Genomic DNA, 2018 nt, shown 5'->3' on the forward strand with positions numbered 1-2018 from the left:
TCTGTTGTTTTCTGCCCACTTGTCCAACCTGTCCAGATCTGCTTGTAGCTGTTCCCTGCCCTCCGGCGTGTCCACTTCTCCCCATAGCTTTGTGTCATCCGCAAACTTGGACAGAGTACACTTCACTCCCTATTCCAAGTCGCTGATGAAGACATTAAAGAGTATCGGTCCAAGGACCGAGCCCTGCGGGACCCCACTGCCCACACCCTTCCAGGTTGATACTGACCCATCCACTTCGACCCTCTAGCCAATTCACCACCCACCGGGCTGTGTAGTCATCCAAGTCACAGCCTCTTAACTTGTTCACCAGTATGGGGTGGGATACCATATCGAAGGCCTTCCTGAAGTCTAAGTAAACGACGTCAACCCCTACTCCTGTATCCAGGTGGTTTTTAACCTGGCCATAAAAAGAGACTAGTTTAGTCAGGCATGATCTACCTGCTACGAACCCATGCTGGTTTCCCCTCAGCATAATGTGTCCTGCCAGGCTCTCGCAAATGTGAGCCTTGATAATTTTTTCAAAGACTTTGCCAAGGATGGAGGTGAGACTGACTGGCCTATAGTTGCCTGGGTCCTCCTTCCTCCCCTTCTTGAAAATGGGGACCACTTTGACCCTTTTCCAGTCCTCCGGGACCTGGCCCGTGTGCCATGAGTGTTCAAATATTCCCACCAGTGGCTGTGCAATGACATCAGCCAGTGCCTTCAGTACCCTCGGATGGAGCTCACCCGGGCCTGCCGACTTAAACGCATCCAGTTCCTCCAAGATGACTAAGGGTGGATTTGATAACAGCCTTCTAGTACCTGAAAGGCAATTATAAATAGGCTGGAGATAGACAGTTATGTCTGGCTGTAGGGGACAAGACTAGGTATACAAGAAAATGGGACTGATTCTTACCATTCACAAGACTAAGGCCCTCTATCAACAACCTCTTAATGATCAGACCCCAGCTCCAACAATTCAGATGTATGGTGGGACCCTTGAGAACATTGTGTATTTCCTATTCCTCAAACACCATCTCTTGTAGAAGGCAGACAACAATAAAGAAATCCAACATCACCTGAAATGTGCAAGTGCAGTCTTTGGATGCTTGAGGAAATGGATGTTCAAAGACTCCAACATCAAATCCAAAACGAACCTCATAGTTTATGAAGCAGTTATGATACCTACCTTACTCTACAGAGCTGAGAACAGGGTGCATGCAGGAAACACCTCAAGTTGCCAGAGAAGTACCATCAGCGCTGCCAGCAGAAGATCCTTTGAATCCAGTGGGAAGACAGATGCACCAATTCTAGTGTCCTCTCAAAAGCAAACACCATGAGCATCAAGCATCTGATTTCTTCTTCCCTGGGCCAGCCATGTTATCCAGATGTCTAATTCCAGACTTGTAAAGAAAGTTTCATTCTCCCAGATCAATAAAAGTGTACACTCAAGAGGATTGCACAGAAAGTGCTTCAAGGACGTCCTCAAGGCCACCCTGAAAAAAACTGAACATTGACATCAACTTAGGAAACTATCATCCAGGACTGCCCCAAATGGAGGAATAGTCTGCTGCAAGGATCTCAGTATTTTGACACCTCACAACAACGACCTCAAATGACAAAGTGGGAGCAGCAGAAACATTGTGTCATGGACCAAATGAAGAATCCAGAGCTACTCACCCAGCACAGAAACACGTGCTCAAGTTACAATTGAACCTGTTGATCCCAGAGTGCCCTTGTCAACCATCTTTGGGTCCACAAATAAGCCAATCCAATTATGGATGACAATCACCTTAAACTGTGAGAGATTGCCAGTGTGTGTGTATGTGTGCGTACATGTGTACGTGTGCATGTGTGGTCAGGTTACAATCTGTGATGCTGTGCCCCTAATAAGCCTATTATGCCGACAAAGAGGCCAAAGGCTTTGGCTTTTAGTAACAAGAATTCAGTGAGCTTTAGTGTTCAGAAACAATCATAGACACTAGCTTCCATGATTCAGAACATGGTACTAGCATTTGCAGGCATGATGCAGGCATGGA

This window comes from Alligator sinensis, unplaced genomic scaffold (assembly GCF_000455745.1).
Source record: "Alligator sinensis unplaced genomic scaffold, ASM45574v1 scaffold490_1, whole genome shotgun sequence".
In the NCBI taxonomy this organism is placed as follows: Eukaryota; Metazoa; Chordata; order Crocodylia; family Alligatoridae; genus Alligator; species Alligator sinensis.